The sequence below is a fragment of the Arachis duranensis genome, chromosome 10, assembly GCF_000817695.3.
Source record: "Arachis duranensis cultivar V14167 chromosome 10, aradu.V14167.gnm2.J7QH, whole genome shotgun sequence".
Taxonomy (NCBI): domain Eukaryota; kingdom Viridiplantae; phylum Streptophyta; class Magnoliopsida; order Fabales; family Fabaceae; genus Arachis; species Arachis duranensis.
The window spans coordinates 48,357,355-48,364,754 of record NC_029781.3 but is presented as its reverse complement, the minus strand read 5'-3'; positions in this window follow the sequence as shown (position 1 = coordinate 48,364,754).

Genomic DNA, 7,400 nt, shown 5'->3' with positions numbered 1-7,400 from the left:
CATACAAACAACCAAAGCAATGGCGGCGCCTCTTTTCGGGGCAACCCAGGCATAGAAGAAAAAGAAACAGAAGCATATGTGCGCAAAGAAAATGAAGACGAGAACAAACCTGGAAGAAAGGAAGAAGACGACGAGCTCCGATGCAAGGAGAACGAAAACGGCGGCGCAGAGGAAACCCCGGAAAAACCCACAGAAAGAATCGGAGAAGAAGAACAAAGAAGGAGCGGCGCTCGAAGGAGAGGTGGCAAAAACTCAGAAAATAGAAAGGGAACAGAATAAATGAAGAAAATGAGGAAAGGGGCAAATAAATAATGCCTTCACAGAGCCCGAACGGAAATCGAGGAGAAACGGTAAAAAGCAATAAATGCTGAAAACGGCCATTTTTTGAAAAATTTTGAACTATGCCCGAGCTCGACCTCTCAAAGGACGAACTCGGGCAGGGGCACTGTTCATACCCTGACCGAGCTCCCCAAACTCGGGAAGTTCATAGAAGGTCCGACCTCGTCCCAAGGCCCACGCCTGAGGTCGGACCTCGGACAAATAAGCTAAGAAGGCCCATCAAAAGGAACGAAGCCCAAAACCTAAAGGCCGAAAAGGCCTAGGAAAGGCGGTTCCACAAAGATAGAGATAAAACTCCCAAAAGATAAGATAAGATAAGAATATCTTATCCAGGGAAGATCACGACCAACTACTATAAATACACTGGAGCACCCAGGTATAACTCATACTCTAATTCTACTCAATATCTGCTTGGACCCATGCTAACTTAAGCATCGGAGTGTCATTGCAGGTACAACCACCAGCCGCTCGGCACATCAAGCTCGGGTCACAGAACCCTCACCTCGGGTCTTGCCAGACGACCGAGCTACACGTTTCAGGTAACCACCGGAACAGCCACTATAGCAAATTATATATCAAAATGAAGTCCCGGACGTTAGCTTTCTAACGCATCTAAAGCTGTATCATTTGGATCTCTATAGCTCAAGTTATGACTGTTTGAATGCGAAGAGGTCAGGCTGGACAGCTTAGCAATTTCTTCAACTTCTTGTATTCCTTCCACTTTTGCATGCTTCCTTTCCATCCTCTAAGCCATTCCTGCCCTGTAAAGCCTGAAAGTACTCAACACATAGATCACGGCATCGAATGGTAATAAAGGATAATTAAATTTAATATTTCTAAAGCATAGGAAACATGTTTTCACATATATAATATCATAAGGAAGGAATTGTAAAACCATGCAAATTCATATGAATAACTGGGTGAAGAATTGATAAAATCACTCAATTGAGCACAAGATAAATCACAAAATAGTGGTTTATCAATGGGCAAGTGGACGGGTTGCTACAACTGATACACTTTCTCCAAAGAGTATACGGCGGGACTTGTTTGCTCCATTTAGAAGTATTTCGGTTCCCTTCTTGGTGGCCATCCTGAAAGAAGAGGAAAAGGAAGAAGAATAACCCACAAACAAAGATATGAAAATAAATAAAATATGGGTGGGTTAATGCCAAATAATAATGAGGTTCGCAACTACATGGTAGCTACAACATGCAAGTGAAAAAGCAATAGAAGTAAAGGGCATATTAATAATGCAAGAATTGCAACAATGGGGTAGAGAGAGTGGGTAATGAAAGATAGTATAAGTTCATATCAATGCAAAAGGAATACAAGTATTATAAAAGATTAGCATTGACATCTAAATAATATCACCCAACAGTGTAAAACAAGTCACTAAGCACCAGAATAATGCAAGAAATATTCAGTCAGATGAGTAAGAAAATTCAACACCAATGGAGAAATAACTAACTTAAAAAAAGAAAATAAAAACATGCACAAAGTTAAAATGCAATGAATGGCAGTATGTAATTGCAATAAGGAAAAGAAAATGAAAGATAATAAGGATGAGAAGTTAAAGGATAAGGAAGTGAGAAAGGAAAAGGAGAGAATAAGAAAGGAGAGAAAAAAGAAGAAGAGAGGAGTCTGCGACACGACACGTAAGCGTCGCCCACGCGTACGTGTGGGTGTGCAGAAGAAGAGGCGACGTGGAAGCATCGATCACGCGTACGCGTGACATCTCGTCGTGCCAGACGCACGACACCAGCCTCCTTCCTGCGCAACTCTTGGGTCAAGACCCTATTTTACGCCAATTTTCCATCCACGCATACGTGTCGCAGACGCTTATGCGTGGAGTAGGCAAATTTAAGGTGACGCGAACGCGTCGCCCATGTGTACATCCTTTTTCTTTTAAAGAAAAATAAAGGTAAACATGCAGAACTGGAAATGAATACTGATATTAATAAAATAGAACTAATAAACAGGAAAGGTAAAACCACAATTTAGACTATATACTCCTAACTAAAAATAAAAATTCAATTTTTTACCGACACAAATAAAAGATAAAATAGGAAGATTTTACCATGGTGGAGTATCTCCCACCTAGCACTTTTAGTTAAAGTCCTTAAGTTGTACATTTGGTGAGCTCCTTGTCATGGTGGCTTGTGCTTGAACTCATCCTTGAATCCCCACCAATGTTTGTAATTCCAATAGCCTCCGGGATCCCAAACTAGGCGCATCAAGCTTCCAAGCAAATTTGAACAAGTGACAAGGCCCCAAGATTGATGAAGGTTGAGGTGTATTTCGGGGTCCCAAACCTTGTTGGTCATCACCCGTTTTTCTTGATCTTCATGCTTCCATTCAGGTGAGAAGGTTGAAGAATTCTTATTTACGTACCAAGACATCTTCCTAGACCCAATCAATTGGGAACTATACCAACCATTGCACTTAGACCTTGGACTTCCAACTATAAGGAACCTTGGATTGTGCTGCCAACCACTAACCATCTCCCTCTTACGCTTAAAGCCACAAAGAGCTCTAAGTTGACCATCCGTCTCAGGTAACCCATATGCAAGTGGGAAAGTAAAGTTTAAGGATAAAAATTTTAGCCACTTGAATGTTGTGTTGGATGGCAATGGCTTGGAGAGAGGTGTTTTTAATGATCATGCAAGCTCTATGCCCTTGTGCTCTTTTTTGATAACTTTCACCTCTTGACATGTTTCTTCAACCTCAAATTCAAACTTCTTAGAGGGGGATTCTATGCCTTGAGATTCCCATGGAGGTTCCGCATCTCCTAAGTCTTCAACCACTTCTTCCTCTTCAACAATAATAGTTTCCTCCAGTTGTTCCAATACAAAATCCAATTCCTCCTTGATGACTTCCACCTCTTGACAACTTTCTTCAATTCCCACTTTCTTGTTAACTTCTTCCAACTCTTCCTCAATGATCAAGTCATATGTTGGAGGGTGTGCACATTCTTCCTCAACATTGGTTTCGAATCCGATGGAAGAAGTTTCAACAAGATCTTTAATGTCACTTAGTGTAGAGTTGTCTTCAATGATGGAACTTTCCTCTTGTTCAACCTCCCCTAATTCTTCAACTATTCCTTCATCTTCAAGGGTCTCTACCTCCTCCACCTTTTGGGCCTCCTCTTGCTTCTCTTGAAGTATGGATGCGTGAATCCGATCCATTAAGTTCCTAAGACGATCCCTTCTCTCTTGTTCCATGTCAATAGCATAATTGGGATTATGTTGCTCTTGGATTGATGGATATGGATGTTCTTTTGTGGAGGGTGGTGGTGGGCTAGAGCTTGAGGGTTGAGTATTGGAGGTAAAGGGGGGATCCATACGTGATATAAGAGCTTGGAGGGTAGAAGTGAGACTAGTAAGAGTAGAGGTAAGTGTAGTTTGAAAATCTCTTTGTCCTTGGCAAATAGCACCTAGGGTATCATCTATGGGAGCTTGTGGTGGATCGGAGGGTTCATTTGTTGGGAGAAAGGGCTCATAATAGGAAGGTGGTTCTTCTTGAGAAGGATATGGAGATGGTGTATATTGAGGTAGTGGTTCTTTGGAGTAATTGGGTTGGAATGGGGGTGATTCTATGTATGGTTCATAAGGCTCATAAGGTGGTCGGTATGGTGGATATGGGTTAGGGTCATATGGGGATGTTTGGTGGTAAGGGGCTTGTGAGTATGGTGGTTCAAAACTATGTTGGGGAGGGTGTTCATAGGTATATTGTGATGGGTGTTGATTGTCACGAAAAGGTCCACCATAACCATTGTCTTGGTATGCATCATAGAATGGTTGTTGATAGTCGATTGGAGGTGGTTGTTGCCAAGAGGGTTGATCAAATCCTTGTGGCTCCTCCTATCTTTGATTATCCCATCCTTGATCCAAGCCTTCATTGTAAACTCCACTTCCTGCAACATGATTATAACCAAACTCATAGCCAAAGGGGTGAAAATTCATGGTAACAAAAGAAAATAAAAATAAAAACTTATAAGGAATAATGAAAATAAACTTCTAAAACTAGAAACAACTAACAAAGAAACGAAAAAAGCAAAAATATTCACAATATTCACAATAACCAATAATAAGGCACACACTTGTAACTCTCCGGCAACGGCGCCAAAAATGGATGGGGAAAAATGTCGGTAAAGAATTTTCACAAAATTAATTGCATTGTAAGTATAGATCTAAACCTACAATTAAACCTCAATCAAATTTAATTTGTTTGTCACTTAAGCAAACCCAATAAAATTAACCGAAGTATTAAACCTTGGGTCGTCTCTCAAGGAATTGCACGGAGGTGTACTTATAATTGGTTATGGAAAAGTAAATTTTTGGGGTTTTTAAATGTTGAACAAGGAATGTAAAATGATAATAAAATAAACCAAAACTAAGAAAAGCTCTTAGCAAGGATTGATAATTAGAAGTCCTATCCTAATTGTCATTATCAATTGTGATGGTAATTGCCTTTTGCTTTCACTTAGTTAACCTCTAACTATGAAGGAAAGTCAAGTAGATAAATCAATTTGATTCTTCAAGTCCTAGTCAACTCCTAAGGAAAGACTAGCTTTAGTGGAATTCAAATCAACTAGCAAGTTTTAATCATCAACCAACAAGAGATCTTGACAAATCAAGAGTCTCCAATTACTCAATCTAAGCTAAGAACATAAAAAGCTAATTTAAAATCCAATGAAGAATTTTATCAAACACTTGGTGGTCACAAAATAAAAGCATAGGAAAGCAATAAGAGAATGTAAGATCTAAAACCAATAATTACAAGATCAATGATAACAAATAAAGGAAGAAGCAATAAACATGAAATACCTCAAATTGCATTAAAAAGGAAATCAAATCTAACATGAGAATTCATAAACTAAATTGGCAACATAAAGTAATCAACAAGGGAAATAAATAAACTAGAATGTGATGAGGGAAAAACGATTCCCCACAAACTCACCGGCAAGTGTACCAGGTCGCATCAAGTAGTAATAACTCATAAGAGTGAGGTCGATCCCACAGGGATTGATGGATCAAGCAACTTAGTGAGGTGATTAGTTTAGTCAAGCTAACAGTGGTGAATTGGGTGAAATTGATCAACAGAAAGTAAATTACAGTGAATTAAAAGTGCAGAAGAAGTAAATTGGCTGAATCTTAAAGTGCAAGAAAGTAAAAGAGTTGAAACTTAAATTGCAAGAAAGGTAAATGACTGAGGCTTAAAGTGCAAGGAATTTAAATTGCTGAATATAATTGGTTATGGAAAAGTAAATTTTGGGGGTACTTAAATGTTGAACAAGAAACGTAAAATGATAATAAAATAAACTAAAACTAAGAAAAGCTCTTAGCAATGATTGATAATTAGAAGTCCTATCCTAATTGTCATTATCTATTGTGATGGTAATTGCCTTTTACTTTCACTTAGTTAACCTCTAACTATGAAGGAAAGTCAAGTGGATAAATCAATTTAATTCCTCAAGTCCTAGTCAACTCCTAAGGAAAGACTAGCTTTAGTGGAATTCAAATCAACTAGCAAGTTTCAAATTTAAATTGCAAGAAAGGTAAATGACTGAGGCTTAAAGTGCAAGAAATTTAAATTGCTGAATATAAATTGCAAAGGAACTTAAATTTCATGAAGAATAAAGGGATTTGGGTGCTGGGAATTAAAACATAACTGAAAAATGTGAAGTGCAGTAAACTAAAGAGCTCTCAGATGAGGAAATTCAGAAACAGATCAATTCAGTACCAAAATAGAAATGTAAAAGTGCAGAAGAATCAAAACAGCAAGAATACTTAGATCAATTTTGAAATCCTAAAGAGAAATTAACAATTTCAATGAAATATCAAAAACAAAAAGAAAGCCAAGAGCTCAATTGCTCTCTCGATCAAATCAGAAAAGAAATTGCAGAGGAAAGAAGATGAAACAGAAAAGAAAAGAAAACCCAGATCTGATTTCCAATTCTCAAATTCAAAAAGAAAAATTTAAAAGATAGCTCTCTATTCTACTCCTACTCTTGCTGCTCTCTATTAGAGCCTAACTGATCTCCCTAATGAAATGAAACTGATGCCTTTATATAGGCTTTACAAAGTGAAATTGAAATTGAAATTGAAAACAAATTATAATTCAAATGAAATTCCTAATCTAACTGTTTCTTGTGCCTTTGAGTCATGTCAATGGGCTTTGCTTGCTTTGGGGCTTCAATGAAATGGGTCTTGGGTGTTTGTTTGAAGTGGGTCACGGGTGCATGCTTAATTGATGCTCCCAGTGGAGCGTTCAGTTGACGAAATGAACGCTACGTTCACTTTCTTGGCGTGCCTCCTCACCTGCCAATTTTCTTCTACTAGCGCTCACTTATTGAACGATGCACTTCCTTAGTGAGCGCTGGCTTCTTGGTTGAGCGCTTTGGTGCGCACTCCTACCCTTGGTGCTCTTTGAGTGAATGCTGCGTTCGAAATCTGAGCGCTACCCTTTGGTGTTGGATGGCAAAGCCTTCGCTCCGGGCTTTAAATTCATGAAAACGTTTGCTTCATGAACGTGTCGCTTACTTCAAAGTGAACGCTCATTGTTTGTTGCAGCGTTCCTTGACGTAGCGCTCTCTTTAATGAACGCTTGCTATCTTGTTCATGAATTTTGATGGCTTTACTAATGCATGCTTTCATTAACTTTAATTAATAATTCCAATTACTTAACGTTAGCGTTCATTCATTGGCTTTAATAATAAAATGTTTCATGCATGCAAGCTTTCATTTACTTTATTATATTACTTAGTAATGCATGATTTGCCAATTGGCATTAGTAATAAATGTTTCACGCATGCAAGCTTTAATCATCAATTCATGGTAATGCATGCATAAAATATTAATACTAATGTATCATGTTACTAATGACAAGGCTTCATGGTCATGGGCTACGCTTTTAAAAGCGTGGCCTAAGGTTCCAAAGCGTGCTCAAATTTCAAAGTGTGCCCCAAAATTCTTCTTTTCTCTTTTTGAGCTTAATTTGTGCTTTTTTTGCTTCTTTTTTCCACTTATTTCTTACAAGATTTATAAAATCAAAAGATTAAA